Source organism: Myotis nattereri (assembly GCF_964212035.1).
Source record: "Myotis nattereri genome assembly, chromosome: Y".
NCBI lineage: Eukaryota > Metazoa > Chordata > Mammalia > Chiroptera > Vespertilionidae > Myotis > Myotis nattereri.
Genome location: NC_138094.1, coordinates 3,415,511 through 3,441,837, shown reverse-complemented (window position 1 = coordinate 3,441,837; position 26,327 = coordinate 3,415,511).

Sequence of the window (26,327 nt, the reverse complement as noted above, 5' to 3'; positions counted from 1 at the left end):
AATTTGCCATAGTTTATACATTGCTGACCACTATGAAATGTCTAAATACATGTTATTATAATTCCCTGTAAGTTGGTGCACACTCAAATAAAACCAGTCCATGGCCGTAGCTGCTCTCTCTAGTCGCTCAGGATGGAACTCAGAAGAAATGGATCAGTTGGAATGAGTACCTGTTCCCTGCATGCCAGTCTTCTGGTCAATTTAGATTAATTGTAAGTGCCCACTGCCTACACACTGAATAAAGCTTGTGACTTGTCAATGTGCAGTGTGACATTAGCCTTGGAGTCTACCCTAGCCTCAGAGCCTCAGAGCCAAGCTTTGGAGCCTCAGAGAGCAGAACCTAGCACTGAACAGCCTATCCTAGTATTGAAGGGCCTATCTTTTCTTTAAGAGACTTCTAGTGAGGCCCCAAATCAGGCCCTAGCCCTCTCTCTCAGAGAGTTCAATTGAGGCCCATTACCCAGACAGCCTGGGCCTGGATCTCAGTCTTGGAGAGACCAAAGATGCCTTGTAGCCCATTATGGTATGTCTGTAAATATGTTTTGATACTTCTGTAACCAATTTGATACAAATACAACCAGTCCATGGCAACTGCTGCTCTTTGTACAGGACCAGGATGGAACTCAGATGCAACCAGGAGAAGAAATAAGTATATATTGCCTGCGGGCCAGTCTGGTGCCAAGACCCTTTAAACTCATTGTAAGTTGCTAATGCCAACACAATAAAAAGGACAACATTGCATCATAACAACATTAATGACTGCTGCTGGCCTTGGAGTCTATCCTAGCCTCAGAGTCTGTGAGCTGAGGCTCAGCCTCAGAGAGCATAGTCTAGCCTTGAAAAACTAATATTGGCCCCTAGAACACTAGCTTCTCCCTCATAGAGTTAAAGCTATGCCTCAGGATTGGGATGACTATCTTAGAAAGTCGGAGTGAGGCCAAAGTCCCCAGTAGTCCAGGCACTGAGTCCCCTCAGAGTCAAAAAGATGCCTTGCAGCCTAATACATGTCAATTATATGAAATTCATACTTCTGTGTCCACAAATAAAGTTTATTCAAATACAGACACACCTATTAGTTTTCATATTATCTGTAACTACTGTCAAACAATGAGGAGAGACTTGGACTTTTCAATGAAAACCATAAGCCATGCACTTTCTGGATATTACAGAAAAGGTTCCTGACCTCCAATCTAGGATCTTGACTTCCTATTATGATATTTGCATAGCTGTTTAAGAACATTGGATAAGTCTGTTTTACTAAAGACAATCTTTAGATACAAATTAACCATTCTTTAACCATTGCTGATTATATGAACATTATTGAATGTCTATAAATATGTTTTCATAATGCAGTGTTCATTGGTTTACACTAAAAAGAAACCAGTATGTAGAAGCTGTTTCTTTCTGTATAGGCTCATGATGGAACTTCAAAAGAATGGGGAGGGGAGTCGAACTGAGTGTCTGTTCCCTGCAGGCCAGTTTAACACTCTGACCATTGATATTCATTGTAACTAGTCACTGCCAACACAAGAATAAAGTGTGTGATTTATTGATGTGCAATGTAATATCTTTAAAGACTGATGCTGGCCTTGGTGTCTAGCCTAGGCCTAAAGAAGCAAGCCCAGCCCAGAGGAGAAGAATCTATCCCAAGACCTGAGCCTCTTTCTCACAGAGCCCTATCCAGTCCTGGGTCCCCATCAGCTCAGGCCATGGGCCTCTCTCTCTAAGTGTTTGAGGGATATATGTGAGTTATGTGAAATTTAGACTCCAGTGTTCACAAATAAAATTTTACTTGAATACAGCTACATATAATGGTTAATATATAGTCTATGACCAGGGTAAAACTATGAGGAGAGACTTGTCATTTCAGCAGAGACTGTAAGCTATTGGCTCTCTGGCTGTTACAGAAAAAAAAACCAAAAACTTGCAGGTCTGATTCACTATTTTAGATTCCTATTATTATCTTGGCATAGCTGGTTAAGAGCTACAGAGAGATCTATTTCACTAAAGACCTTCTTTTCTATGCTAAATAGCCATTCTTTGGCATTTCTCATTATAGGAACACCATGGAATATTTCAATGGACACCACAACCCACTCCCTCTCTGCTGACCACTTATCATGAATCTCAAATTAACTTTAAAACCTGTGCATAGTAGTTTATGTATTTTGGAGAGGTCTGTTTCACTAATGGTAATCTTTTTCATGTTAATTAGCCATTCTTTAGCCATTCCTGAACTCTTTACCACCATGTTGACCCACACAGAGTTCCCAAGGTGAAGCTACAAGATATTTAGAAATCAACTTGATGTCTACTCACAAAATACCAATGGTGGCACAGTGCAATGGGACTCTAATAATAACAGGCAAACGGTCATGGTGAAGCTGGGTGAGATGGGGCCCCAGCTAGAAGAGAAGGGCAAGTGGGGAATAACTGACACTGTGAAGTGTAAAGGCCCATGATGGAACTTGGAATGTGCAGGATTGAAATTAGTTTCTATTCCTGGCAGGATAGTTTATTGCTACAATCATGTAGGCTCATTGTAAATTTCCACTGCCAAAACAAGAGCAAAGCTTGTGACTTGACAGTATGCACCTTGACATCATTAACGCTGGTGCTTGCCTTGGAATCTATTCTAGCCTTAAGTCCAGCCTAGCCTTGGAGCCTGTGTGATGAGTCTCAGCAACAAAGAGCCAAACCTAGACCCTAACACCTGAGCCTCTCTCCCATAGGGTGCAAGTAAAGACCCCAGCAGCCTGAATCCTAGTTCAATCTCTCTGAAAGTCCAAACTAGGTAAAAATCCTCAGCAGTCTAGACATTTGGTGTCTTTTTCTGGACTTAAAAAGGTGTCTTACAGTCTAATATATGTCAAATATATGAAGTTCACAATGTAGTACCCGAAATAAAGTTTTATTTAAATACAGGCACACCTTTGCTTTACATAGTGTCTATGAACACTGTCAAACAATGCAGAGATGTTTGGAGTTTCAATGGACACCATAACCCACTCCCTCTCTGCTGACGACTTAGCACGAATCTCAAATTAACTTTAAAACCTATGCATAGTTGTTTATGTATTTTGGAGAGGTCTGTTTCACTAACTGTAATCTTTTTCATGTTTATTAGCCATTCTTTAGCCATTCCTGATAATGGGAACACTATGAAATGTCTGCAAATATGTTTCTATAATTCTGCATATACATGGTGTGCACTCACATGAAAATAGATTCATGCAGCTGCTACTCTCTATGTAAACCCATGACAGAAGTAATGGGGGAATGGAATGAGGGTCTGTTTCCTGCAGGTCAGTTTTGTGCTCAGACTCTTTAGACCAGTGGTTCCCAACATGGGGCACACGTCCAACAGGGGAGGCAATTTGATCTTTAAGGGGGACAATTCCAGACTGACGTATAAACAATGAATTTTTTGCACTTTTTATGGTTATAGGGGCCTCAAATATAGTATAAATGTAAATAGTGACATATTTATGCATTTTAGTTGTCTATTATATGTTTTGAAACTTTATTTGCTATTTTTTCATATCACTTCATATTATTATTATTTTTTAATCATTTTTTTAGTGATTCCTTCCTCAGTACTTCAAGTGTTCTTTTTTCTTTCTCTTTCATGGATGCCATGTTCTTGGAAGCTTGTTTAAACCAAGTGAATGGTCTTTTAGGCTTCCTCCACATGAATAGAATTTCACATTTTTAATAATAAGAATTATATGTCATAGGGAGGTGGGCATCAGGATTCTAGAGATACTTAGGTAGGGTATGGCCATGAAAAGGAAGGGACCCACTACTTTAGACTCACTATAAATTGCCAATGCCAACACAAGAACAATGCTTAGGAGAGTTTATAGATTAGGGCCACTCAGCAGCACATTACCAGCCCTGTTTCAGAATGTATTTTCAGATGCCCAGCCACCACCTGAGCTCTTTACCACCATATTGACCCTCACAGAGTTCCCAAGGTGAAGCTACAAGATATTTAGAAATCAACGTGATGTCTACTCACAAAGTACCAATGGTGGCACAGTGCAATGGGACTCTAATAATAACAGGCAAACTGTCATGGTGAAGCTGGGTGAGATGGGGCCCCAGCTAGAAGAGAAGGGCAAGTGGGGAATAACTGACACTACCAAAGCTGCAGAAGCACACACATGCCCAGAGCCTAAAGAGGAGGAAGAGGAGGAAGAAGAGGAGGAGGAGAAAGAGGAAGAGGAGGAGGAGGAGGAGGAGGAGGAGAAGGAAGAGGGGGAGGGTGTGGCCTTTCCCCTGCAAGCACATCATGCCATGGATAAGATGGAGGAGTTATTGCATTACAGTCTGGGAGTTCATCCCATACAATCTAATCTTCCACTTTCCAAAGGACAACTGTTACATGCTTCACAGCCACAGACAGCTCAAGCACTTTTTTTCCTGGCTCACTTCAGGAGCATTTTCTGCATCCATACAGGAACCAGCAATATCTAGACCCATCTGCATGGTTTTGTGCTAGTTCTCTTTTTGGGAATCATGACCATGGTCAGACCAAACATATACTTCATAGCTCCTATGCAGGAGAAGGTTATTTTAGGGATGTTATTCATGGTCCCAGTGGCCTGCCTCAGTTACTCCTGACTCTTTTACACCATCTACTGTCATTCAGATATAGTCTCTCAGACATTTTCCAAACTGGATTATTCACGGTTTGCTCCACTGATTATGGGGAACTTAGTCCCATGGCTCTATTACTCCTTCTACTGTTCCACACAGTGATAGCTCATATACTTTTCCAACATCTGTGTCCTTAACATTTCTGCCATTCTTGTGACACAGGGGACCAGTTAGCCACTTCTAAACACAGGCAGTCAAAGGTAGGGTGTACCTAGACTTTGGATTTAGAAGTATTATGCCTATCATGCACTTTATTATTCCCAAGGGCTTTTAAATGCCATCACTGTGGCCAGATGGGCTGGATTTCTCATGGCTATGATGTACATCACCAGAGCTGGCATCTATGCTGCTCAAATCCCTGAAGACTTCTTTCCTGGAAAGTTTGACATGTGATTCCTAGTTGGATCAGATTTTTCTGTGTCCTGGTAGTGACAGCAGCCTTTGTCCATTTCTCTGGGGTCTCCAACCCTCAGGGACTTTGCTAAAGCCTTTAATGGAGATGTGCTATGACTCCCTTCACTGAGGCTCTCAAGTGAGGCTGGAAGGTAAACTTCCCAAGAACTTTCCAAACAACTTCTTTACTGAAGTGAGAAGACATGTCTGACTTGTCAGTTTCTAGAAGAAATTACTGGACAATTCAGCACCAGCCAGGCTTCAGACCAGATTCTCACCTCAGGGCAGGCAAATATAATTTCTGTGATTCTCACCAAGGAAGAGTATGGACCCCTAGGCCATGCCCTTCTTCAGCAGTCCGTCCTCAGTAAGCAAACTATATCCCCTTGGCACAGAGTACTTTAAAGCTCATGTTGAGATATTACACCTCCTCCAACAATTTTGATAACAATTATGAACTGATACTCTAGAAAGTGTGATTATGGAAAAAAAGTTATCTTTATTACCTTCATTATTACTTTGTAACCTGGCTTATAAGGGGCCATCCACTTTGGAAAAGTAACACACTTTTCTGTAAATATTATAAACCAGTCTTGTCTTTCTGGGGCCTGGATCTGCTGACAGCAAGGAAGAGCAGAATGACCATCTTTGAGGTAGCCAGAAAATTATGAAAGTGTGCTCAAGCTTCAGAAAACTTAAACTTTAATTATCTTTTGGCAGAGTAATCTAAAATTATAATTGGGAAATATCCTACCTAATAAAAGAGAAACATGGTCATTAGCCATACATCTGCTACCCTTCCCATTGGCTAATCAGGGCGATATGCAAACTAACTTCCAGGCAAGATGGTGGCCAGCAGACAGGCAGCTTAAAGCTAACATGAGGCTTTCTTGCTTCAGTGATGGAGGACTCCAACATTCCCCGCTTGCCTTGCCGGCCACTGAGCTTGCAGTTTGAAACATTGTTACAAAAATAGAAGCTAAACAAAACCCCAGAAACCTGCTTTCAGCCTGCTGGAATCTCAGAGCTGGAGTTGATACAGTGTTTCAATTATAGAACCCAAACAAACCAGATACCTGCTTTCATCAGCAGAGGCCTCAGAGCTGGAGCCAGAGCTAAAGCTGGCCCAGAATTTAAAAAAAGAAAAAAAGGAGCAGTTGGGAGCTTCAGTCACCCGCCAGCCTGAAAACAGCCCTTAGCCCCTCACCCAGACTAGCTAGGCACCCCAGTGGGGACCCCCACCCTGAAGGGTGTGTGACCAGCTTCAAACAGCCATCATCCCCTCACCCAGGCTGGCCAGGCACCCCAGTGGGGACCCCCACCCAGGACACCCTTCAGGGCAAACCAGCCACCCCCACCCATGCACCAGGCCTCTATCCTACATAGGAAAAGGGTAATATGCCTCCCAGCACTGGGATCAGTGGAGCCATAAGGCCTCCCAGCACCGGGATCAGCAGAGATGAGAGGCCTCCCAGCACCGGGATCAGTGTGACAGGGGGAAGTGCCAAAACTCCCTGATCGCCCTGTGGCTCTGTGTGTGACAGGGGGCCGGGCCACAACCTCCCTATCTGCCCTTCTCTGTTCGTGACAGGGGAAAGCACCCCAACCCCCTGATCAGCCTTGCTCTGTGCCTGATAGGGGGGAGCTCCCCAACCCCCTGATTTCCCTGTGGCTCTGTATGTGACAGGGTGTGGTGACCCAACCCCCTGATCGGCCCTGCTCTGTGTGTGACATGGTGCGGTGCCCCAACACACCCCCCTCACAGGCCCTGCTCTGTGTGTGACGGGGTAGAGCCATAACGTCCCCATCGGCCCTGCCCTGAGTGTGAGAGTGGCGGCACCCCAACCCCCTAATCAGCCCTGCTCTGTGGGTGAAAGAGGGTGGTGCCTCAACCCCCTGATCTGCCCTGCTCTGTGCATGACAGCGGGGAGCTCCCCAAACCCCTGATGGGCCCTGCTCTGTGCATCGCAGGGGGTGGCGCCCCAACTCCCCAATCGGCCCTACTCTGAGCCCGACCAGGGGCTGCACCTAGGGATTGGGCCTGCCCTCTGCCACCAGGGAGCGGGACTAAGCCAGCAGGTCATTATCTCCAGAGGGGTCCCAGACTGCGAGAGGGCACAGGCCAGGCTGAGGGCCTCCTCCTCGCCCCCAGTGCACAAATTTTTGTGCACCGGGCCTCTAGTAAATTATATTTAATACTAAGCTTTAAGAAGAAATCTGCTATTATTGGCTTTGTATCCTGATAAAACGACTGTGATGGAAATAAAAGAAATACAGAGACAATTAAAATTCAAAAAACAAAACAAAGAAGTTTTCAGAAGCTAATCAGATAAATGGCTGATATGACAAAAGAAAAGATGTATATTTGTCTAGAAAATTCTTTAACTCTAGCCATATTTTAAAACAAAGGAAAAGGGTATGGATATTAATTGGAGTGCTGGCTGTTTGTGGAAACCCAATAACTATTAATTTATCATGTATACCTAAAAGTAATGTAAATGTTATGGGAGGAAATATGTATGACATTCCAGAGAAACAGTTATCTGAGACTGGTTAGTCTCTGAGAAAATAAGGAAATGATCAACTCCACACTAGTTGCACACTAATGTAGGCAACTCTAGCAAAGCAGCCCTAAAAAATTACTTTCCTTTTGGGAAATGAGGATTCAGATGTACACAGATGACAGGCCTCTTCAATGGCCCTTTGCATTTGAACATAGTTGGGCCATAACATTTAGTTCCTCCCCAGTGTGATCATTATTCTTTTCTTCAGCAGATATGTATCAAGTGTACCTGGATGGTTTGGTTCAGTGGTTAAACTGTCAGCTATGGACTGAAGGGTCGTGGTTAGATTCTGGTCAAGGGCATGTACCTAAGTCACAGGCTCAGTCCCTGGCCCCGGTTGAGGCATGAGTGGGAGGCAGTCGATTGGTGTGTCTCTCTCACATCAATGCTTCTCCCTCTCCCTCTACCTCTCCCTTTCATTCTCTCTAAAAATATCCTTGGGTGAGGGTTAACAATATATCTATAGATCAAGTGAGTATGCATTTGCAGTCCATGTACCAGGCACTGCTGTTACCAGGGAACAGAGCAGTCTGGTTTCTGCCCTCATGAAGCTTACAGTGTACCTGGGAAGATAGGTAGCTGTGCATGTGTGAGTGTCACTATAGACATTCATAGGAAGTGCTCAGTTCCCTGGGTTGCCATGGGCAGCACAACGAGCCATATCTGAAGACTGAGGAGGAATTAGAAGGGAGGAGTTTGTTCCATGGAGAAGGAAGGGCATGCTTATGGGAAACTGGTATAGGGATGAGCCTCGGACTGACCTGCTGGCAGTCACATACAAGTCCCAGCTTAGAGGGCTCAGTCCTCTTAGCATAATTAGGCTTGACCTTATAACACTCCCTAGATCTTATCTGGGAAGCTAATGGGCTAAGGAAGTGCAGGAAGTATAACCATGGTCAAAACAAGTGAAACTCACAAGAACTGTGTAACTATGGTAACCACTACCTTGTTTACCTTTCACTATAAAAAGCTTGGTGAGGCCTGAGCACAGTGGAAGTCCTTCCTCCTGAGTTGGACCTACCCGCCTGGTTCCCCAATATTCCCAAATTATCTCGTGTCCTTTCTTTTTCATTTGTGTGAGGCTCTTCTTCCAGACTCGAACCCTGAACCACGCAGGACGTGGAGGGAAACACTTATGACATATGGTGCCCGAAGGGAACTCTGGAAGTGAAGGTTTCGCTAGAGCGAAAAAACAAAGTTTCACCGGCAAGGTCGGGACAAAATTCACTGTACAGGTAGAAAAATTATTTCACTGTAAAGGTGGGGGTCACCGTAAAGGTGGGGGGTTATTTCACCTCACACAAATGGCCACAATTAGCTACAGTAGTCTGGAGCTGTAGGCGGTGTGGGAACGTTTTCTTAACCAGGCTAATGGGGTAGGATTCAGCTTTAGAAAGTAAGAAGAAGGTACATTAGATCTTGAATGCCTGCCAAAAAGTTAGAACTTGAAAAAAGGTCAGCAGCAGGGAGAAACTTGCCTCCAAACTGTTTTTCCTTGTGAAACATGGTATTTCATTTGCTAGAGCCTTTAAGAGAGGCCAAGGAGGGTAAATCTGCTTTCCTTGCACCCTCCGCTCCTAAAGAGGAGCAGAAAGAAAAGAAAAAGTGGGAGGAATGGCCTTCATGGCTCCCTCCACCTCCATGCCCTAATTCTGAAATGTTTAATTCTCTGTTAATAGAATTACCTGTGCTAAATGGCCAAATTATAAAGAAATTGGAATATTAAAAGGTACTCCTTTAAATCAGACTGAAAAAAGAGTGCCATGGTTGCCTAAATATGGTTTCTTGTTCAAATTAAAATCTTAATTTGTATTTGGAATCTAAAATCTGTAATAAGAAATGAAACCCTGCTGCCGAGCCTGCCTCTGGTGTGGAGAGATTCAAATGTGGCAGGAGAGGGCAAAGCTACAAGCTCTCCCGCAATGAGATTACTTAATGTTTTGTTTAAAAATTATCTGAGAACATCTTATGACAACCAAACTTTGGCTAAGATAACCTTGGGTGCTAGCCATGATTTTAGAAAGTGAAATAGGAAAAAATTTAAAATGTATTTTTCTATTAAGCATGACTTTGGGAAAAATATGCCACCTGAGTCATTTGCTGAAACTTCCCCCAAAGCAAGATGTGGGGGAAGTGAAGAAGGGAGCACATGGCGATCCAATATGCCCCCCCTCCCCAAGTATTCTAATTTAAAATCTCCTTCTCATAATTGAAAAGTTTTATAAAAATTTAAAAATGCGTCTGGGATTTCTGTGCACATGTAAAGAGAAAAACTGCCGAAACCGGTTTGGCTCAGTGGATAGAGTGTCACCCTGCGGACTGAAAGGTCCCAGGTTCGGTCCCGGTCAAGGGCATGTACCTAGGTTGCGGGCACATCCCCAGGAGGAGATGTGCAGGAGGCAGCTGATCGATGTTTCTAACTCTCTATCTCTCTCCCTTCCTCTCTGTAAAAAATCAATAAAATATATTTAAAAATAAAAAAGAAAAACTGGCTTGGTACTAAGGCACGCATTGTCCGATTTGGACATTTAGATAGAGTTTTAAGCTGAAATCTCTTTACAAATGTACAAAATAAAACCTAAGACTGATTATTTCCTAAGAAAAATGGAAAATTTGACCTAAAGGAAAAAAGATGCTGGCTAGATTCTAGCAGCAGGATTGGCATTTCCATAATAGAGAACAGTTTTTAAATGCTAATGAAGGGTGTTAAAAAGTTAACTGCAAGGCCAAAAAGGAAATTCAGTAAAATTGTCTCTGTTACAAATATTTGCTAAAGAATATGCCTTAAAATAATAATTTGATTTGAATCTCAAGAATTACTGAACTATGTTAATTATAAAAATCTAAGTAGCCCAGGTAAAAGATGGCTACGCCCTTTAATTAAGGCTAGCTTCCCAAAGCAATTTCTAATGGAGGAAGGGATAGCCTCCCTTACCCCAACAGAACAAGCAGGTAGGCCAAAAATTTCCTGCCAGTGGCAACTTCTGAAGAGAGGCTTGCTTCCCAGTTTCCCATCCTTGGTAGAAAGAATGTAACTAATTTGCATTTTAATGGCTACCTGTTTCCAGTCAATGGCAGCCCAAGGCTTTGGGAGTTTGCTAAATTGAACTAGATATTCTGAAATAACAAAATGCTAAAATATTAATCTAAATTTCCCTCATGAAAAATCTAGAGGACAGAATTAAATCTATTGATTATGTCTTGTATTTTTGAAGTTTATTCTTAAAAATGTTACTGATTGAGAAATGCTAAATATTATCTTGCCAGCTAAGAGTTTAAAGTTCTAGTTAAATCAAGTTTGGAAAAATTATAATTGTGGTAACTAAATGCCTAAAGTATATAAATTTATTTTTAAGGAAATCTTGTGCTTTCTTTGAAAAATTAGGAATTCAAAATATGTTACTCATTGGTCTGATTAAAAAAGCAGATACATTCTGTGATCCCAACTGAAATTTTTATATACAAAGATCAGTTTTAATTTAATTGATATCTCTTAATAATTATAAAAGGTATATAATCTTTAAATCATATATACACATATATATTTGATGGTCTTTCAAGTTGGATTTCAAAACTATAACCAAGGAATGACTTTGGGACATTTCATGGGCCCTGAAATGTTTTCAAAAGTTTATTCTCTCCTCTTAAAGGATTTTTTAATAAAGCCAATTTAATATACTTGAAATCACATGGAAAGCTTTATCAAATATAAATTAATAAATATATTTTAAGTTTTTGCCTCTAAGAAAGGGGAAAACAAATTATTTTGTTTGATATTTCTTAAAATACAGCAGTAGAATTTTAAGATGTAATTTAAAATAACAAAAGCTCCTTGCTGCTGCATTGTAAATTAGGCTGCGGGGCAGCATTTGCACCTCGTGAATCAGACATAAAACTTTACTAAATTTACTAACTTTATTAATAAAAGTACCTACTATAAGAAGCCAGTATCTCTATAAGCAATTGAATCCTAGTAAAGTAAAATTCTTCTAAAAGAGTTACTGAAGGCTTCCCATGATCCCTCTGTATATGCAAATAAGCCAAAAGGGAACGCTATTTAAAAATATTATCTTAAATTTAATAAAAGAGAGAAATTTTAAAATTTTGAAATATCTTCCACTAATATTTATAGGATAATCTAATGATTTGCTGTTAAAATACCAAATCTGAAAGTACAGTCACCATAAATGTTTAATGACTTAGACTTGAAATACATGGCCTTGCGGCACTATCAGTCAACATCCAGGAAGTAACCGTGTAGGTTACTTAGTGTAAAAGAAAAAGATTTCTTTTTAAATTGAAGTTCTCCAAGTCTAACCCAGCAGGAGGAGAATGAGCCAAACAACAAACAGGCTGGAGACCACTTGGGGCATGGTAAAGAAGACTGTACAGAGAACGTCTTTCTTGCCATGCTAGCAGTAATCATCTATACGGTAAATATTACCTGGGAAAATGTGGAAGTATTTCAGACTTATACTACTGACCCTTCATGGGTAAGAACCCTTACATGGGCTGATCCTTCCAGGAGGACCACCGGTGGGGCAAGGAAGCATATGGACAAGGTATTATTACACAGCTGTTGCCACCCAGCTTCCCTTTTGTATGACTCTAAATCAAGCCATTGCTCCCTTGTGTGTAAAATTAAAGAGAGGTTTTTGGCCAGCCTGGACCCCAAAGAACAGGGAAGAAATGGCTCAAGTACATGTATTATCTCTACTTGCTCTGGGGAAAGGTGCAGAAAATACAAGTGTGCCCCCCCTCTAAGCCTTTACGTAAATGGTCTTATGTATGGAATCCCACTGAGAATTTAATTGGAAAGACTGTTATAGTAATTATCCTACCACCAGCAAACTTAATATTTTTTTTCTTTATAGACTGGAGCCCTTATGATTCTCTGTATAGTAACAACCAGACCCTTAAATGGAAAGGGAATGCATCCTATCTATATGTTGAAGAAAATAACTCCATCTCATGGAGGAGACTTTGTTGGGCCTCAATTACAACATGACAACTGGCCTCTACAAAGTACACAGTGGAAATTAGCTGCTGCACTTGCACCTATAAAATGGTATAGTTTCAATTATAGCTCAAATAGTTCCATTTTTGCTCTACGAGGAACTCTCAATAAGACAGTGTTTGCTACTGCCCGTGTGTTTGCTACTGCCTGTGCTCCTATCAGGCCCCACTCAGATGCATCTTAATGTTACAAGCCATCTGTATGAGGTGTCATGCACAGACTGTACATTATCCCATTGTATCAATTCTACTGTTCAAAAGAATTCCCTCATGATTTTAAAACAACCAGATTTTGCTTGGGTTCCCACTAACTTAACTGAACCATGGGAATCTCATCAAACCTACAAACTATTGCATGATCTAGTAAAAAATCTTAAAAAGACAAAGAAGATTTCTTGGAATGTTAATTGCAGGAATCTTTGCCCTTGTAATGTTACTTACTTCCATGGGCATTGCTGTTTCATCTATGGTACAGACTGTTCAGACCTCTCATTTCGTAAAAAGGGTCAAGGAAAATGTAACTAAGAGCTTATCTATACAAAAAGAAATTGACAGCCAGTTTAAAATTGAATTTCCATGGCCTAGAGTAAAGAATATCCTTACATGATATTGTTCTACAATGTCATTATTGTGCATTTATCCCAAACAAACTTACAAACTAATTCTTTGAATGTTTGGCAGAAATTTAATTAAGGACATGAAAGGATTTAATCCATTCCACTGTGTGGAAGGCCTCCCTGGGAAGGCACTTGAGCATTCTGTATTGACCTCTCTTGCCCTTTTTGCCAAGAGGGTCTCTCTTTTTACAGTTCAGTTGCTCACAGCTGTTGCCTGAGCTTTGTTCATGCTGAGGTTGAAGCCTCGTGGTTGCTGGTACTATGGATCTGTCTCTCACCCAATAGCATGAGCTGGGCCCTCCCTGGAGAAGAAACCTGGGTTCCCCAAGATATGTGATTAGTGCTGGGGCCCCACCAGCAGGCGAGGGGATCCCAAGGCTGTTGCTGGGCATGGAGGCCATAGGGTCATCAGCTACCAAGGAGACAGAACTAAACCTCACATCACCCTGCTTGGCCCTGGAGGATGGCTGGTTAGTCAAAGATGGGTAAGATTCCTCAGGGAGGAACAACCTAAGACAGGCACAGTCACAGAGGGGCCAGAAGAAGAGAATTTGGGGGTCAAGAGTAGTGAGGCCCAGATCCTCACCCCCCCAACTATGCAGGGGCTTGAACACTCGCCCCTTCTGAGGGAGGTATCCTGCCCCTATGGCTGCTTCTTGCTTCCCATGCCCAGCCCAATCGGTACCCTGAAAACAGAGACTTGGCTGACGACAGCTACACTATATCTAAATCCAGCCTAACACCAGGAATGCTCAGGGCCTTCTCAAGGATGCAAAATAATCATTTCCATTAATATTTACAGTGTAAACTAAGATTGTTGTTAGAGTATTAAATTTGACAGTAATGAGTTTAATTGAAATAAGTAGTATTAACCAAAATTTTCATTTCATGGAAAAATTGCTTAACATGCAATGAACCTAAAAACAGTCATATTTTTGTGCAAAAAAATTAAATTTTAAAGTTATCTAGACTGAATTATAAATTTTCCAAATACTCCTAATAATTAAATCAAAAAAGGAGGGATAGTGGAAGACTACAATGTAAGGAAAAATATCCTGTAACTAAATTACACCTAGAAAAATTTTTTCATTTATAATGCTAACAGTGAGACACCCAGGAAAACACACATGGTGTCAAAATAAGCCAAAGGAAAATCATTTAGGCAAATATAAAAAGGACCCAAGTAAAAATTTTTTTATTAACCTTTGGTCGAGAATATGTTTGTATACTTTCAGAAAACAACTCCAAGACCATGTGGATTCCTGCAACAGAGAGGAATTACCAGGAATGCTCCAGCCATGAAGATAAGAGGAAAAACAATCCAGAGACGGAGACACTGACGACGCTTTGCCATGCTAGCAGTCAGCAGCTGTGCATTACTGCAGGTTGCCCAGGATCAAACCAGAGAGCGTCGGACCTGCATTGCCACCATTTGTCCACCATCCAGAACTGAAATATCATTGCTGACATGTACACATAAGGAATTGTCTGACATTGAAACTTGGACTCAGAACTGTTGGACATTGAAATTGGGGTTAAAACATTTTTTGTTCTTGAAATGTTATGCTTAAATTTTAAAATGTTTTGGGTTATGGATTGGCATTGTTATTGTTTTAATAGCCAGAGTTTTGTTCTTGATGTTTAAGTTTTATTTTCATTATAGTAGCTTAATATTTAAAAAAAGGTGAGATGTGGGAAACTGGTATAGGGTTGAGCCTCGGACTGACCTGCTGGCAGTCACATACAAGTCCCAGCTTAGAGGGCTCAGTCCTCTTAGCATAATTAGGCTTGACCTTATAACACTCCCTAGATCTTATCTGGGAAGCTAATGGGCTGAGGAAGTGCAGGAAGTGTAACCATGGTCAAAACAAGTGAAATTCACAAGAACTGTGTTACTATGGTAACCACTACCTTGTTTACCTTTCACTATAAAAAGCTTGGTGAGGCCTGAGCACAGTGGAAGTCCTTCCTCCTGAGTTGGACCTACCTGCCTGGTCCCCCAATATTCCCAAATTATCTCGTGTCCTTTCTTTTTCATTTGTGTGCGGTTCCTCTTCCAGACCCCAACCCTGAACCACACAGGGTGCAGAGGGAAAAAAGACACATGCTTGATGGCCTTATCCAGGAAGTGAAAGGTCAGTGTTGATAGTAGCCCTTTGAACTCACTGCTTCAACAGTGAGATAAGCACATCTCTCAGTGAGCTCCACAGAATCTTCCTTCGCCTTCTGCAGAAATCAAACATTGCTTTCTTGTGGGGCCTTCCCTGGCAAACCTGCTTAAAATTGCAGCTTCCACCACCATTCCCAGATACTTCTCACATTCCTCTCTGCTTTATTTTTCTCTATATGACGAATCACCTTCAGACATAATTAAGGTTTACTTGCTTATTATCTCCTCCCTCTCAGTGGAATGTATGTGCAGTTTCATAGGGTGGAGGCTTCTATCTGCTTCTTGCACTATTGTATCTGCTCTGCTGGACATAGGAAAGTCACTCAGTTAATATTTGTTGAATGACTAAATGAGGCAAGAGATAGTTCAGGCAGGAAGGGTCTTGTAAACCTTTTTAGCCCGTTGGCCTTCATCCTGAGGGAAAGAGCAATACTGGTTTGCATCTTGGGATGATCACCCATGTTGCCATAGGGGGCTTGGGCTGGAAAGCAACTTCAGATCCAACTGTGTAGTGCACTGAAACAGGACACATTTAATTGATGTGGTGACAGGAGGAGGCATGTCCCCAAGACTGCAGAGCTCCTGTGGTCTCCTAAACTCCACTATGAGCCCATTCTTCCTTCCCTCTCTGCTCGATTTGTTCAAATGACAGTTCAGGTACCATGGATCACCAAATTACCATGCAACCTTATCTATCTATTATGAGCAAACGTGTTTTATGTTTGGAAATAAACTGAAATATTGCTATAGCTTTATTTGCTGCAAGACAGATTTGATAACCATTCATGGAAGTTATAGAAGTATCAAAACCATCATATTAAGAATGGAGTCTTGGGAAAGATTGTGATTTCAGCTCTGCCATTTAACAATTGTGTGGTTTTGGGTAAGTTACTTAACTACCCAGAGCCTCTGGTTTCTCATCTGTGAAATGGGAATAAAAGTTACCTGCCTCAGCCTGGATGGTGTGACTCAGTGTTTGAGCATCATCTTCAACCTATGAACCAGGAGGCCATAGTTTGATCCTTGGTCAGGGCACATGTCCGAGTGGTGGGTATGATCCCAAGTGTGGATCTTCCGAAGGCAGTTGATCAATGAATCTCTCTCATCATTGATGTTTATCTCTCTCTCCCTTCCTCTTTGAAATCAATAACAACTATATTTTTAAAAGAAGCCTATGATTAGTCAATGTGCAGCAGGACATCATTCAAGACTGATGCTAGCTTTGGAGACTAGTCTAACCTTAGAGCCTTAAAGCCAAGCCTCAGAAGCTTGGAGAGCCCAAATTAGCCCAAATAACGAAGTCTCTCCCTGAAGATCTCAGCCTTTCTCTAGGAGAGGTTGATCAAAGCATGACACATTGGGCAGACAAAGCCCTGGGACTCTCTCCAAGAGTTCAATATAGGCACAGCACTGCCATGGACACTACATTGGATCTCTCTTGGAGAGTCAAAGCCAGGCCTGATGCCCAGGAAACCTTAGCCCTGGACCTTTCTCTTGGAGTAAGATAAGAAGTAATCCTAGAGACAAAGTTCCATAGGGATCCTGCAGAGACCTTTGGCATAGCTAACACTGCATTCTCTGACTGAAGTTCATGTGGGCATCACAGGTGGCTTTCATCACCTCTAAATCTGAAGGCAGTCCTCCCTAAATGGGGAAAACTTCAGGAGATGGGGCTGTCATAACCCCTCAAAATAGACTGAGATTGGTCCTAAAGAGTTTCTTTGGTTTTAAAGAAGAAATGCTTAACCATGGACCACCAAGTTACCATGCAACCTGAACTATCCTTTATGAGCTGGATGTGATGTCATCCACAGAGTCATAAAGAGGCCATACACAGGAATACTACTTCAATGTAAAGTGGTACAAACATGACCAAACCTGAGAGGATTAAAGCAGTTAAATAAGATGTGGCCCAATTTCACAGTGTTCCTACTGCCATCAATGAATTCCTCTTTCTCAGAGGACACCAGCAAACATGGATATGCTCTCCATCATCACTTGAGATGGTCTACTTAATTCATATCCATGATTCCAGATTCAGAGTGAGAAATTTAATACATTAGTTTTTTTTTTTCTCTCGCTCTCCCTCTCTCATGATTCCAAGCCAGTTGTGAGACAAATTATAAAGGTTCAAGGTAGAGTTGTAACCAATACTGGAGGAAAGTAGAATAATGCAGTATTTGACACACACTGGAAAAATGTACAAGAGAAAGCACAAATAGGTTACATAATGTACTAACCTATGTTGTGGATGTTTCCAACTTGGCTACACTCACGTCCCAGAAGGACCCTAAAGGTGGGAACAAAGTGTGACCCATGAAAAAGTATTCTACTTTTTGGAGGAACTATGTGATTTACATAAGCAGAAAAATAAGGAATATGTGTGGGAATAACTGATGGTGGGGAACAATGTTCCAAGAAACATATATTTGAATAAGAGTGAATTTATTAATTTGGTCCCACCAGACAGAGGTTGTGCATTCATATCTGTAGCTTAGGTCATTTGCAAAGGTTCTAAATATTTATTGTGATAGTTGGCTCAAAAATGTATCTAGGATGAACCAAAGATATTACTTGGAAATGGCCATGTTCTCTTGATTTAATGTAGAAAACATTCAAAAGGTTATAAAGGTGGAAATATTTGAGCAGATTGGACATAGTATTCCACTTCTGCAATGTGTGCACATCTATATAGTAAGTATGTAATATGGGGGAGAACATAAAGCGTTGTGTGATGATTCTTCTCTGAAGGCCAGACATTGAAAACTGAAGACTTTCAATGATAAAATCAAAATGTTATGTAAGACATTGGATCTCTGGGTTACAGGCACAAATAAGCCATGCACAAATATCAAACTCATGCTAGACCTGATAAAGCTAAGTAACTGAATGTGAATGCAGCCTGCAGATAAGAAAAACCAGTGGACACAGATACCGGGGGAGTGAGGGCATAAGTTAGGGTGCAGGGGACAATGGGAGGATAAGGACACAAATGTAATACATTAGCCAATAAAGAAAGAAAAATAAATAAATAAAAGTCTGTTTGGCACCCACTTACCATGTTGTGTATTTAATTATCATGTTGCTAGCACTGAAAACAATAAGCACAGAGTATTGAATTAGATCTAAAGCAGAAATGTTTTAACGAACAGTGGTGTCAGTGGAATAATAAAAACGTTCACTTAACACATAACCAATGCCTGAAGGAGTTAGTTTAAATACAGAATTCTTAAATAATAATAATAATAATAATAATAATAATAATAATAATAAAAATACTGGAGCCTCTTGATAAAAGATCCCGAACAAACAAGAAAAAAATTATACTATTAACCATTTTCCATGCATTTGCCAAGGGACCTGTTACCTTTTATACCAGGGTAATGGTCTATTTGGGAGAAACAATGAAATAGATAATTCAGGGAATATAGGACAATGGTTCTGAACTGAAATTGGTCTCAGAAATCAAAATACTACTGTAGCCTTCCACTAAGACTAGGAGCTTTGATGGTCAGGTGACAAATTTATTTTAGCACAGGTCCATTAGAAAGTATGTCCAGAGAAACCAAGATGGCAGCATAGGTAAATCCCGGAAATTGCTGCCTCGCACAACCACTTCAAAAATACAACTAAAAGGACGGACATCATCTAGACCACAGGAAGGCTGGCTGAGTGGAAATTATATAACTATAAGGAAAGAAAAAAGCACACTGAGACTCAGAGGAGGTGCAGAAGTAAAATTCAGAGGAATGGAGGAGCACATGGAAAGGGCTGGCAACTAAGGATGCGGTTGTCTTTTTCAATCGAGAGGGAGTCTCAAGCTCCTGCCTGCTCTGAACTCCAATTCCAGGCGAGTCTCTGGGGACCCAGACTCATACGGGAAGAAACTGAACTGTCTGGCATCGGTCAGAACAAGAGGGAAGCTTTCTCTCAGAGGTGCTTGCAGCAATTACCGGGAGACTGAGACGCAGGGCCTCTTAGGGTAGGACTGAGGAGCACCCATAGCTGCTTGCTCTGCCCTGTTGATCCCCTGAGACCCCGCTCCACCCAAGCTGTGCACAGAGGCTTTTGCATATAAAAGGCCTGGCCCTTTGCAATCTGAAAATTACCTAACAAACTGCAGCTGGGTCAGAGAGACCCAGAACTTCCAAAAGAAGGCTCAAGGCCCCACATCAGCTTGCATTGCTTCACAGCTAGACCTCATCTGGGCACCTCCAAACCCCAAACAAAGAAGAGGAATCTGCAGATCTCTCCGTAACTCCTGCTGGGTAGCCTCAGGAAGAGGCTAAATTAGCACCTCCTTAGAGAACCAAGAGCCAGTGTACCCAGTGGTCAGAGTAGGACCATCCAGATTACAACTCCTCAGATCCATAAGGGACACAATCAGGGGGCAGACTCAATGAGCACCAAACCCCCACTGAAGCAAGTCTTGCCCCATAAGGGTGTCGCCAGCACAGAAGTCCTCCCACCATAGACACAGCTGATTCTCACAGCCAGTTGGCCTGGAGGTCAATTCCTCCCGGTGATACCTACAACAATCAAGGCTTAACTACAACAAGACTGTGCAAAAGCCCACAAAGGGGTGCACCAAGAGTGTCCACCTCAGGTAATTGGGGAGGCTGAGCCACTGGGCCCTATAGGACACCTTGCACAGAAAGCCACTCTATCAACAAAGGGAAGCATAAAAAATGTGGAGACAAATAACCAGGTCACAAATGACAGAAATAGAGGAAAGCAAACTACTGGATATAGAGTTCAAAAGCACACTTATAAGGTTTTTCAAAAATTTTCTAGAAACTGCTGATAAATTTAGTGAGACCATCAAGAAATCTAGTGAGACCCTTGAGGATATGAAAAAGGACCAACTAGAAATTAAGCATACAATGATTGAAATAAAGAATATTATACAGAGTTCCAACAGCAGACCAGAGGAGTGCAAGAACCAAGTCAAAGATTTGAAATATGAAGAAGCAAAAAACACTGAAGCAGAAAAACAAAAAGAAAAAAGTATAAAAAAAATATGAAGATAGTGTAAGGAGCCTCTGGGACAACTTCAAGTGTACCAACATCCAAATTATGGGGGTGCCAGAAGAAGAGATCAAGATGTTGAAAACCTATTTGAAGAAATAATGACAGAAAACTTTCCCTACATGGTGAAAGAAATAGACTTACAAGTCCAGGAAGCTCAGAGAACCCCAAACAAAAGGAATCCAAAGATGACCACACCAAGACACATCATAATTAAAATGCCAAGAGCAAAAGACAAAGAGAGAATCTTAAAAGCAGCAAGAGAAAAACAGTCAGTTACCTACAAGGGAGTACCCATACGACTGTCAACTGATTTCTCAATAGAAACCATGCAAGCCAGAGGGAGGGGCAAGAAATATTCAAAGTGATGAATGCCAAGAACCTACAACCAAGATTACTTTATCCAGCAAAGCTATCATTCAGAATTGAAGGTCAGATAAAGAGCTTTACAGATAAGAAAAAGCTAAAGAGTTCATCACCACTAAACCGGTATTATATGAAATGCTGAAAGGTATCCTTTAAGAAGAGGAAGAAGAAGAAACAGGTAAAGATACAAATTATGAACAACAAATACACATCTATCAACAAGTGAATCTAAAAATCAAGTGAATAAATAATCTGATGAACATAATAAACTGGTGAATATAATAGAATCAGGGCCTAGAAAGAGAGTGGACTGACTATTCTCATCGGGGAAAGGAGTGTAGGGGGATGCGGGAAGAGACTGGGCAAAAATTGTACACCTATGGATGAGGACAGTGGTGGGGGGGTAAGGGCAGAGGGTGGGGTGGGAACTGAGTGGAGGGGAGCTATGGAGTGAAAAAAGAGGAACAACTGTAATAATCTGAACAATAAAGATTTAATTTACAATGGAAAAAAAAAAAGAAAGTAGGTCCAACTTTGGTCAAACAAATCCTATGGTTTCAGCTCATTCTAGAATGTGTAACTGAAATAGCTATAGCAGTGGAAGCCCCACACTCATTACTGATTAGTGAGGTATACTGCGGGGGTGGGGGGATGTTTATAGAGAAGCCACTATAATTATCTAGAACTGTTTGAGTAGTGAATAAAAAGCTGTAAAACATACTTAAATGAATAGTGGAGGTTTGTGCCAGAATGAATTTTAAACAATCAGAGAATACCTTTTCAAACATAGCCCCATTAACCTTTTGATATGACTTGTGAAAAAGGAGGACAAAGAGAAAGAGGAGGCAGAAGAGGAGGAGGAGGAGGAGGAGGAGGAGGAGGAGGAGGGGGAGGGAGAGAGGATGAGAAGCAGGAAAATGAAAAAAAGAAGAAGGATAAGAAGGAGGAGAAGGAATAGAAAAACTAGGAGAGAAAGAAGGAGGAGGAGATGGTGATAGAGAAAAAGGAGAAGTAGAAGAAACAACTTAGAAAATGGCAGTATTCACCCAGTATTTACCTACAGGGTGACCTGAGTTGCTGCTCCTCTGACAATGTGGTTACTTTGCTTGAGTAACTTGGAAGTACACATCACTCTGTACCTACACTTCTGTCGAATTCATACTCTTTATGTTTCCAGTGTTCAAACAAAGTAGGCTTCACTCAGCTGCAAGGTCAGTATATATATATATATATGTATGTATGTATATGCGTGTATATGCATGTATATGCATGTATATGCATGTATATGCATGTATATGCATGTATATGTATATGTATATGTGTGTGTGTATATATATATATATATATATATATATATATATATATATATATAAAAATATACTATCTAATACTAGAGAAACATGGTAATTAACCATAACTTCACTACACTTCCCATTGGCTAATCAGCAGGATATGCAAATTACCTTCCAACAAATGTGGCGGCTGGCAGTCATGCAGCTGAAGCGAGCAGGAGGCTTGTTTGCTCCAGTGATGGAGGAAGCTAAGGTTCCCTGCCTGCCTCAGCCCAGCTCTGAGCTCTGGATGCAACAATGTTGCAATTATAGTAGCTAAACAAACTCCAGATACCTGCTTTCAGCCAGCAGCGGCCTCAGAGCTTAGAGCGCCAGTGATGGTAACAGAGTTTCAATTATAGAAGCTAAACAAACTCAGATACCTGCTTTCAGCCAGCCGTGGACTCAGAACTGGAGCTGGCTCTCAGGTCCAGTGACAGCTATAGAAGGTAAATAAATCCAAGAAAAGAAAAAAAGAAAAATGGAGAGGCTGGGAGCTTCAATCACCCGGCAGCCTGAAAATGGCCCTCAGCCCCTCACCCAGACAGACCAGACACCCCAGTGGGGACCCCCACCCTGAAGAGGGTATGACCAGCTGCAAACAGCCATCAGCCTGTAATCCAGGCTGGCCAGGCAAACCAGTGGGGACCCCCACTCTGAAGGGGGTATGACCAGCTGCAAACAGCCATCAGCCCCATCCCAGGCTGGCCAGGCACCCTCGCAGGACCCCCACCCTGATCCTGGACAACCTTCAGAGCAAATCAATCGGCCCCCTCCCATGCACCAGGCTCAATTCTATATAGTAAAAGGGTAATATGCAAACTGACCCTAAAAGCAGAACGACTGAGAATGACTGGTCACTATGACACACACTAACCACCAGGTGGCAGATGCTCAATGCAGGAGCTGCCCTCTGGTGGTCAGTGCACTCTCACAGAGGAGAGCTCTGCTCAGCCACAAGCCAGGCTAAGAGCTGCCAGTGGTTGCGGTGGGAGCCACTCCTGCTCCTCAGCAGCGCTAAGGATGTCTGACTGCAGCTTAGGCCTGCTCCCGCTGGCAAGTGGACATCCCCCGAGGGCTGCCAGGCTGCCAGAAGGATGTCTGATTGCCATTTTAGGCCCAATCCCCCAGGGAGCAGGCCCAAGCCCGCAGGTGGTCATCCCCTCAGGGGTCCCAGACTGCGAGAGGGCACAGGCCAGGCTGAGGGACCCCACATCCCCCCCGAGTGGACAAATTTTTGTGCACCGGGCCTCTAATATATATATATATATATATATATATATATATATATATATATATATATATATATAATATTCATTATCTTACCTCTGGGATGTTTCAACTCTACAGCGCTATGTTTTCATCTACTGTGGAGAGGTCTTGAATGACATTTCAGTCCATAAGTTACCCTTCCCTTTCATCAATTATACTGACTGGACCTAGTAAGTGGGAACAACACTATTCTACACTGATACATATTTATTCATTTTTTTGTTGTTTCTTATTTATTTATTTATTTATTTATTTATTTATTTATTTATTTATTTTATTGCTTAAAGTATTAAAAAGGGTATTACATATGTGTCCTTTGTTTTTTCCCCGCCCTTGACAATCCCTGGCCTCCTCTATCCCCCAGTGTCTTATGTCCATTGGTTATGCTTATATGCATGCATACAAGTCCTTTCGTTGATCTCTTACCCCCATACCTCCTGCCCCCCAACCCTCCCCGGCCTTCCCGCTGCAATTGGACAATCTGTTTGAGGCAGCTCTGCCTCTGTATCTATTATTGTTCAAAAGTTTATAATGGTCTCTATTATCCATGAATGAGTGAGATCATGTGGTATGTTTCCTTCATTGACTGGCTTATTTCACTTAGCATAATGCTCTCCAGTTCCATCCATGCCTTTGCAAATGGTAAGTGTTCCTTTCTTTTTACAGCAGCATAGTATTCCATCGTGTAGATGTACCACAGTTTTCTAAACCATTCATCTACTGATGGGCACTTAGGCTGTTTCCAGGTACTACCTATGGTGAATTGTGCTGCTATGAACATATGGGTGCATATATTATTTCTGATTGGTGTTTCTGGTTTCTTGGGATATATTTTTAGAAGTGGGATCACTGGGTCAAATGGGAGTTCCATTTTCAGTTTTTTGAGGAAACTCCATAATGTTCTCCACTTTGGCTGCACCAGTCTGCATTCCCACCAGCAGTGCACACAGTGTTAATTTTTCTCCACAGCCTCTCCAGCACTTGTCATTTGTTGATTTGTTGATGATAGCCATTCTCACAAGTGTGAGATGGTACCTCATTGTTTCGATTTGCATCTCTCGGATGATTCGTGACTTTTAGCATGTTTTCATGACTCTTGGCTTTCTGAATGTCCTCTTTTGAAAAGTGTCTATTTAGGTCCTTTGCCCATTTTTTGATTGGATTGTTTATCTTCCTTTTGAAAGTTGTATGAGTTCCCTATAAATTTTGGAGATTAGGCCCTTATTAGATATGACATTGGCAGATACGGTTTCCCATGCTGTGGGTTTTCTTGTTGTTTTGTTGATGGTTTCTTTTGCTATGCAGAAGCTTTATATTTTGATGTAGTCCCATTTGTTCATTTTTTCTTTAGTTTCAAGTGACTGAGGAGCTGTATCAGTGAAGAAATTGCTTCGGCATATGTCTGAGATTTGTTGCCTTTGGATTCTTCTAGAATTTTTATGGTTTCCTGACGTACATTTAAGTCCTTTATCCATTTTGAGTTTATTTTTGTGTATGGTGTAATTTGGTGGTCTACTTTCATTTTCTTCAAAATATCTGTCCAGTTTTCCCAACACCATTTATTAAAGAGACTATCTTGGCTCCATTGTATGTTCTTGCCTCCTTTGTCAAATATTAATTGAGCATATTGGTTCGGTCTGATTTCTGGGATCTATTTTCTATTCATTTGAACTATATGTCTGTTCTTGTGCCAGTACAAGGCAGTTTTGAGAACAATGGCTTTGTAATACAGCTTGATATCTGGTATTGAGATCCCATCTACTTTCTTCTTTCTCAGGATTGCTGCAGCTATTCGGGTCTTTTTTAATTCCAGATGAATTTTTGGAGAGTTCGTTCTAGATCTGTGAAGGATGCCATTGGTACTTTAATGGGAAGTGCGTTGAATTTATGGATTACTTTGGGTAGTATAGACATTTTAATGAAGTTGAGTCTACCAATCCATGAACACAGTATGTTCTTCCATCTGTTTATGTCTTCCTCTATCTCTTTTTTCAATTTCCTGTAGTTTTCTGAGTAGAGGTCTTTTACCTCTTTAGTTAAGTTTATTCCTATGTAGCTTAATGTTTTTGGTGCGATAGTAAATGGGATTGCTTTTGTAATCTCTCTTTCTGAAAGTTCACAATTGGTGTATAGATATGCCTCAGATTACTTGGGGTTAATTTTGTATCCTGCTACATTGCCAAATTCATGTATTAAGTCTAGTAGTTTTTTGATGTAGACTCTAGGGTTTTATATGTGTAATATCATGTCATCTGAAAATAAGAATAGTTTTACTTCCTCTTTTCCAATTCAAAATCCTTTTATTTCTTCTTCTTGTCTAATTGCAATGGCTAATTATTCCAGTACTATGTGGAACAGGAGTGGTGAGAGTGGGCATTCCTGTCTTGTTCCTGTTCTTAGGGGAAATGGTGTTAGTTTTTTTCCATTGATTATGATGTAGGCTGTGGGCCTGTCATATATGGCTTTTATTATATTGAGGTATGATCCTTCTACTACGACCTTGCTGAGAGGCTTTATCAAAAATGGGTGTTGTATTTGGTCAAATGCTTTTTCTGCATCAATTGATATGACCATGTGGTTTTTTTCTTTCAATTTGTTTATGTGATGTATCACATTTATTGATTTGCGGATATTGTACTATCCTTGCATCCCTGGGATAAATCCTACTTGGTTATGGTGCATGATCTTTCTGATGTACTGCTGGATCCGATTTGCTAAGATTTTGTTGAGGATTTTGGCATCTATGTTCATGAGGGATATTGGAGACAGTGTTGCCGACAGCCGCGTCCCTTGGGACAGGCACAGCCCCTGACTGGGGAAAGGAGATCCGCTGGATTCTTGGCACCAGGGCATTTGAGATCTGGGTTCTGTGATCACAGAGGACTGAGCCTAAAGGGGGCAGCCTGAA